The 7,705-nt window shown below is 41.4% G+C and overlaps 1 long non-coding RNA gene across 1 annotated transcript; it reads right to left on the reverse strand.

The window, feature by feature from the left end:
- Window positions 1–1,294: 1,294 nt before the first annotated feature.
- On the reverse strand, window positions 1,295–6,143 carry LOC117356765. The gene is made up of 3 exons (XR_004538705.1): window positions 6,054–6,143; window positions 4,535–4,650; window positions 1,295–1,916 (listed from the first exon to the last, which is right to left on the reverse strand). It is a non-coding gene; the product is annotated as an uncharacterized LOC117356765 (long non-coding RNA).
- Window positions 6,144–7,705: the final 1,562 nt, after the last annotated feature.

Raw genomic sequence — 7,705 nt, forward strand, 5'->3', positions numbered from 1 at the left:
GATTCGATGGCAACATAAACAGTTGAAGAACAAGGCCAATGCCGGGCAGACTTCTATGGTCAGTGCACTGAAAACAGCAAAGACATATCAAGATCAAGGATGCTTATGTAGTATTGCCTTGTATCTTATGCTATGAATTTATCTTGTTGGGCAGACTAGATGGACCTTTCAGGTTTTATCTGCCATCATGTTACTATGTATAAATCTTGCATTAGATTAGATACTCCCTGCACCACTGTTCTTCCACTCTATGAACTGTTGACCACTTAGCAGCTTCACTGTCTTTCTTCACTGAGCGGGGGAGCCTCCCCTGTGATCCCACTTCCTTACTCTAGCATGCTCTACGCCTAGGCTGTTCAGCTGAGGTTTTGGCTTAAATCCTTTACTCTTTCTCTTGTTTCTCCTGGTCATTCCTTTCTCCTTGGCCTCTGAGGTTGAAGATGAAGCTTCTCGATTGTGCCTGGGCCGGTGGGCAGCCAGCTCCTTCATTTCCAACATTTTTGGCCTCCTTTTAGGGAAGGAAGGCAGATAGCACTTCTTTACACTCACTTTGCTACTTCCCTCCAATTTTGAAGGATACCTACTACCAGGATCTGCCAGACTTGTCACCCCTCATAACCTTTGACAGACTCTACTCAGGAGCAGGGATCCAGAATTCAGCTCCTTTAACTGCATAGGAAGGCGCATTGCAGCGTTCTGATACATCCTGCAATGGGTGTATGTCAAGGGTGCTCAAAGTTGGTCTTCAAGGTCTGCAACCCAGTCAGGTTTTCAGGGTTCCCCCAATGAATATGCATGAGACCTATTTACATGCACTGCCTCCACTGTATGCAAATAGATCTCATGCATATTCATTGGGGAAATCCTGAAAACCCGACTGGGTGGAGGACCTCAAGGACCAACATTGATAGGGTTACCATATGGCTCCAGAAAATAGAAGGACGGATTGAGACATCCAGGTTTTACTTTTACTGAAAGCAATGTAAGTAAGGACAGATAGAGACATCTGGCTTTTCTTCCATTGAAAGCAATGGAAGTAAAACCCGGATGTCTCAATCCGTTCTCCTTTTTCTAGAGCCATATGGTAACCCTAGACCAGGGGTAGGGAACTCCGGTCCTCGAGAGCTGTATTCCAGTTGGGTTTTCAGGATTTCCTTAATGAATATGCATTGAAATCAGTGCATGCAAATAGATCTCATGCATATTCATTGGGGAAATCCTGAAAACCCAACTGGAATACGGCTCTCGAGGACCAGAGTTCCCTACCCCTTCCCTAGACATTGAGCACCCCTGACATTTATGCTCAGATTTGGAAATGGCACGTAATAAGTCTAAATCCAAAGTCAAAATACATTGGGCTGTTATGTAGGAGATCCTTATTTCTCCTACAACTGATCGCCTACCATTCAGTGCAGACAGACAGTGCTACAGAATTAATTGAGAATTATTTTTTTTTTTTTTAATTTTGCTGAGGTTGGAGGGTGGGACATTCTCTTCTATCCCCTTGTCAGTGCCCCCACCTAGATGATCACAGCTGCATAGAGATGGCTCATGTGGCATTTGTGATGTTGCTGCTTTTATAGACTTCTCTTGCTAAAGCAGTATTAATCCACTGTTAACGTGTCCGCTTCCTTTCTCTGGGATTATTATTTCAAATTAGTGTCACAGACTTTTTTTTTTTTTCCCTTACCAGTGTTGCATTTGTTTATGAGGGAGGCGGGAGTAAGCATGGCGGCCTGCTCCTCCAGCATTCCATCATCGCTTTGTGTTCTCATAAAATGCTCCAAAACAGATGCGGCTGTTTAAGGAGAAACTTAAAAAGAGTTACGGCTTGGGGAGGGGAGGCAGCTGCTGGAAATGCTAATCAGAGCAGATTCATTTCATACTTTCCAGCCTCGAGCCACTGTGATTCAGGCCTGAAGAAGAGAGAGTAAAGGGAAAAATTCATTAAATATGTACTCAGCTCTACCACTGTACCAGTCTTTCCATATAGCAGTCCTACTATTCCAGTACTGAGGATCCCTACCCCAGAGATGCCAGGTTACCCAGTTCCAGGCTGGAGATTTTTGACCAGTCTTAGTTTTGAACCTTTCATTCCAAACCAGTGTGGGATTTGTAGTGCCTGATCTTTCTCATTAAAATCAGTGCTGCAAATCCCATAATGCAACAGAACAGGGTGGTCAGAAATCCAGGACTGTCACAAAAAATCCAGCCTGTAACTGGGTAGCATCTCTGCACCCCAAATACACACAGTGCAGAGCAAATGCTATTGAGGCAGTGGGGGAGGACATAGGAAGACACAGGAGGTGGTGTTTTAGCCATTGCACAATGGTGACATCTACAGGTCAAATTCCAGAAGTAGAGTTGCCAGATTTCCTCTATTAAAAAAAAGGACAACTGGTCCCATCCCATTCAGCCCCAAGCCCCACCTCATTCTGCCGTGTTCCACCTCTTGCCCCCTGACAAACTTCCCCCGAGATCAAGACTGCATCCGGACGGCATCTGCACATGCGAGGACATCAACACAATGACATCACATGCATGTATATGACATCATCGCATCGATGTCCACATATGCGGCCCTGAGGTCAGGGACTTCTAAAACACGGACAAACTGCCAGGTTTTGGAAGTCCCTCAGGGCACCCAGGCAGTCCTCTAAAAAGAGGACATGTCTGAGTTTTCCTGGACGTCTGGTGACCCAATTCAGAAATCCAGTTTACCACATTCCAGAGAAAGCTTTGGTGTCTGGTCCCTGGCCAAAGTCTGTCTCTGCAGTAAATGGCCTTAAAGAGAAGGGCCAAGGATTGATCCCAGGGTAGAGATTGCAAAGGATGGCTCACACTGACATATAAAACCATGAAAATTCAATTTAAAAAGTACAATGCTAAAAAATATTGTGATAAATATCCACCCGGACCCTACACAGTCCGTGTTTCGGCAAACACGCACTGGTTTCTTCATTCCATTAACTTTTCATTCTTATGTCTTCCCTTAGGTACTTCATAGATTTCTGTGCTTAATTTTATACTCTAATACACACTATGGCACTTTTTCTTCTCGGCCTTTTTAGGCACATTTTTTCCTCTCATGTCTCTTGTCGATGTTTCAAGCCTCTGTATATAGCATGATCACACTTGGCTCACTTACTTTATCTCTCAGTCGAGTATAGACACTAATATGCATGCTTCAGATTGTCATCACAGTCACTTCTTATCTTCTTATCTTTGTATCTTTTCATCTTTCTCATTATTCATCATTACCTCTTCCTTTTAGAACCCCTGAGGAAGGCGTGTTCGCCGAAACACGGACCGTGTAGGGTCTGGGTGGATTTTTATCACCATATTTTTTAGCATTGTACTTTTTTAATTGAATTTTCATGGTTTTATATGTCAGTGTTTAATAAATTATCTCCAGAACATCTGTATCCACAGTTTTAGTTTTTTTCTTTATAGTAGACTATAGACTTTTCCTTCAGGAACTTGTCCAAACTTTTTTTTTTTTTTTTTTTTTAAACCCAGCTATGCTAACTGCTGTTACCACATCCTCTGGCAATAAGTTCCAGAATGGAACTATTCATTGGTTGAAAAAACATTTTCTTTTATTTTTAGTGAAAAGGTGTGGTGGCTGTGTTAGTCCACTCTTCAGGGTAATATGTAGAAATAAAACAAAAACATAATGGAAAAAATATATAATACCTTTTTTATTGTACTAACAATGTAGTTGATGATTAGCTTTCTGTTTGAATGAGTATTGTATTATATAAGTATCCTTTTTGTGAAACCTTTTTCTTTGATATTATCTGATATTATTAAATGTATTAAATTTATAAATAAAAAAAGCTTTCAAAGGTAACCCTTTCTTCCTCAGTCCAATATAAAAAGGTATTATTTATTTTCTTCATGTTTTTGTTTCATTTCTACATTTTGCCTTTTATTTTTAAAAATGCATTAACCATTTAATGTCATGGAGTGTCCCCTAGTCTTTATATTTATGAATGAGTAAGCAATCAATTCATGTTTTCTCCATTCGAGATTTTGTAGGCCTCTGTCTAGGGATGTAGCCAGCTCGCCAATTTTGGGGGCACTCAGGCACTTTGGGGGGAGGCAATGCATACCTCCCTCCTTCTCTCCCCTGCACCTCTGCACATTAAACATACCTTTACTGGCAGGGATGCTAAAGTCCTGCCAGCCAAATAAATCCATTATCCAAGCCTTTCCCTTCCCGCAAACACTGCTTCTTTAATGCAGAGGCTGACAGTGTGCCTTCAACCACCGATGCCAGAACTTCTCCCAAACATGCATGAGATGTCCCAAAGGTGGTTGGCTGATGGCATGAAGCTGACTTCTGCATTAGGGAAGCAGCATAAGGAGGTAGGGAGCAGCTCCATCACTGTATGTATTTGGCTGATGGGGCTTCAGCATCCCTGCCAACAAAGGTAAAGGGGTGCTGCAGTTTTGGAGAGGGCCACTGCCTCTATCATATCCCCCCCCCCCCACCCATAGTCATCTCTTCTCCAAGCTGAAGAGTTCTAACCTCTTAAGCCTTTCCTCAAATGACAGGAGTTCCAATCCTTTCTTTGACCCTTTTCTAATTCTGCTGCATCTTTTCTTTTGAGATGTGGTGACCTCAGGAGAGCAGACAGCAGCACCCTGCAACACCAAAAAGACCAAACTAGTATGAAAAGGCTGGAGAAAGATCTGAGGAGGGGGAGACTGTAACATTCTGCAACACAGACGTCAGCCTTACATTGCTAGCTGTCAGCATTTTCTGCTGGCCTAACCAATGTCAGCAAAGGCTTATGGGATATTATATTAAACAGATCTGATCCTGGGCATATCAGTGCAGACAGACACTAAAGCTCCTGCACAGAATCCACATACCTTAAGTATCCAGTCAGACTGGATTGTTTATCAAAAAGATATGCTACTTGAATGGGGCAAAGAAGTCAGACAGACTAGTAATTCCATCTACCATTCCTGTAAGTGTCACATCTCCCTTATCAATTAAGCTTACCATTGTTTCAAACAGTTTCCAAATTATGAACAGAAAGGTACTGGAAAATGGGTATTTAACCACAATAAATGCTATTTTTAGAACAAACCTCAGCTTTATAAATACAAGTTAAAAGCCCTACCCCCTCTCTCTGGCTTCCTCCTCTCTTGCTGCTTTTTCTCTTTGCCTCTTTCTCTTTTTCTGCCTATATACCCACTATCCAGGCCTAAGACACACACATTTATGTAAGTAAACCACAGTCTCTCTCTGCTCCGGAAAAGCATTTGTTTTCCTACACACACACAGAAATAGCTCTCTTACAAAATATCTTTCTATACCTTAGTACCAAGCATATGTATGGTATATCTTTCTTCTAAGCATAGCATATCTGTAATATTAAGCCTATTTCTACACAATATATTTTATGCAATCATTCTTAGCTGTCGTCATTAATTTCACTTCCCACTGGTCCTCTGAGGGCATTGAACCCTGGACCTCCAGTGCACACCCACAATAGACTAGACAAAAACATACACATTTTTAAACACCAAACATTGTGGGGGCAGTCAGAGAAAGAGAGACCACCACCCTGAGATACCGAAAACAAAAGTAAACGTGTAAGAAAATACATACAACAAGCAAAGACCAATTACAGGTTGTATAATGGAGTAAGGTAGTGGCTCTGCTTTTTAGAACTGGGAGTACAAATAGTAAGGTTCTTCAGAACCCAGAGAAATTCTGAAATTGTTTTTCCAAGTCTTTTCTTCCTTTTTTTTTAATTACAGTCAAACCTAAGCTGTTGAGTTTCTAATTTGCAGTCCTAGCTCGCACATCCTGGAAGGTGGTGGAGAGTCTGTTTGGGAGATGATGCCAGGGGCTGTGACTGCCCTTTTCTCTGCTAGAACTGGGGCCCATAAAACACTTTATAGGATTGTAATGCCATTTATAAATAGTTTAGCATTATTTGCTTAAATTACAATGTGCTTTGGAGCAGACTAGAAACTAATATGAGTTGTATGCATTAAACACTTTTGAGAACATTGCACTGTCACTCACTTACTTTTCAGTGTTGTAAGATGGCCAGTTTTGTTTTTTTAAATCAACTTATCTACTAAACCAGCACAGCTAGTTAATATCACCACTGACCCACTGTGACCTTGAGCAAGGTCATTTTGTCACTCTGTTCTTCAGTTCCAAAATTGCTCTGTCACTGACTCTATGTGACTTTAGACCTGGGGGGGTTCTCAATTCAGTCCTCAAGGACACAACTAGCCAATCAGGTTTTCAGGCTACCCACAGTAAAGATGAATACAGGGTGGAGTTCAGCAAATGGCACCCAAAGTTAACTGCTGGGATGATCCACGCTAAGCTAGTATTCTATAAATGGAACTCTGTCCGGAGCGCCATTTATAGACAAGCTTTGGTGTAATGCTAGTGCCCAATTTACAGCAGTTAGGTGCACGATTTATAGTACTCTGAAAGTGTAACATCATGCCTAAGTTCTAGGAATACCCCCCCCCCCCTGATCTGCCCATGCTTCTCCCTTAGCCTTGCCCCTTTGGAGTTGCATGCTATGAAAATTTAGGTGCAGATGCAAGTACAACTCCAAATGGTTGCCAATTAAAGTCTATATTGATTGTTGCCTCCTCATTACCTAATTAATTTGTGCATACATCTGACCTAGGCAACCTATATAGAATCTGGGATTCAGTGGAGGTAGTGCATGGAAATATATCTCATGCCTATTCATTATGGATATCCTGAAAAATCAACTGGCTAGGTGTGTTCTAAGGACTGGGTTGAGAACTTGCGCTTTAGGGTGATTCACTTTATCTTCCTGTGTCTCAATGTATGCATTTAAAAACAGTGTTCCTTCTGCCTTCTCTCTTTTAAAAGCTCTCCTGCAGGTGGGGAGGCAGAAATATGCTTTATATCCACCCCAGAACAGGGATTTCCAGGACTTGATCCAGTCCTTGTTTTAGCCCATTATGAGTAGGGACCCAGAGTTCTAATATTCCCCAAAATGTGGGTCAGGGCCCCAATTGGGATAATAAAATCTGTTTGGGGTCACTACTACCCAGGTGGGCTAATCTGTGATACATCAATAGTTTTGCACCTGCAAGGAGTCACACAATTTTATTTAGTCATGATCAAAGGACAGAATCATAAAATTGCTAAGTTACCCAGTTCCAAGAGGGAGCTCTTAGACCAGGCCTGGATTTCTGACAACCTTATCTTTATGCATTATGGGGCCTACTGCACTGATATCAATGGGAAGAATCAGGGAAAACTATCACACTGCATTGGAATGTAAGTACAAGACCAGGCGTGCTACAAAGTTCTAAGCTGCTTGCTTTAAAAGCACTTGAACATGCAACAGAAATGAAGGCTGCAATATTTTCTTACAGAAGTGATCCTCTTGAAGACATAAAACACGCTGATGATGTGAAGGACTTATGAGAGAGCTTGTACTGCTACTGCCGATAGTTCCACACCTAATCAATCACACAATTTTCTAACACACTCAGTCAAAAGGAAAATGATTGATTAGTTCCATAGCTAATCAATCATTTTTCTTTTGATTGTGTTAATAAAGGTAGAACATAGTGTCACCTAAAAATATATTATAATAATAATAAATAAAAATAAAGTCTGAAATAAGAATTCCATCTGGCCTGTTTTGGATTGCACCTGTTTTTAAAAGCTGCCATC

The sequence above is a fragment of the Geotrypetes seraphini genome, chromosome 3, assembly GCF_902459505.1.
Source record: "Geotrypetes seraphini chromosome 3, aGeoSer1.1, whole genome shotgun sequence".
NCBI classification, from domain to species: Eukaryota; Metazoa; Chordata; class Amphibia; order Gymnophiona; family Dermophiidae; genus Geotrypetes; species Geotrypetes seraphini.